Raw genomic sequence first — 606 nt, 5'->3', positions numbered from 1 at the left:
TCGGTTAACAGCTGCGACAGCGGCGTAATCACGTGGAGGGGTCAACGTGTTTACGCGTGACGTCTCCGCCGGAGCGGACAATCGAGGGGCGGGGCGCGGGGAAACGCGCTCAGCGACAGCGGTCGGTGACGCATCCGTATGGGCCGACTCAAAACTGCCGATAGATGCATTATGTGCCCCGCGACGAGTATTCACGTTACAGGCCTCGGGTGACCTACTTACCGAAGTTGCACTACTCAGTAATACAACTTGGGCACGTAACTCACAGATGGTGTTATCCGAAGCCTCCAATTTACATTGCACTTCGGCCAGACTTGCTTTCAGGGATGTGATGTCCTTAAGCAGCCTAGTGACATCGACATGGTCGAACGTGACAGGGGGCAGCTTGTGCAGCTCCTTTGCCACGAAAGCAGGCACGTCGTCTGGGTCGGTTTCCTTTAACATCGTTATAATGTCCTGGATACTCTTCGTTCCTCCATCCCTCCGGCGAGATGGCATCTGCTCGGCCTTGCCAAGCACACGGAAAAGCAGCGCCTTGCCACTGCAAATCTCATCTTCTTTAAAGTTTGATTTGCAGATCTGCATGATGCTGACCTCGTCCATAGT

This window comes from Hyposmocoma kahamanoa, unplaced genomic scaffold, assembly GCF_003589595.1.
Source record: "Hyposmocoma kahamanoa isolate Upper Pololo Valley unplaced genomic scaffold, ASM358959v1 77693, whole genome shotgun sequence".
Classification (NCBI taxonomy): Eukaryota; Metazoa; Arthropoda; class Insecta; order Lepidoptera; family Cosmopterigidae; genus Hyposmocoma; species Hyposmocoma kahamanoa.
Note: the sequence above shows the minus strand (reverse complement) of the source record.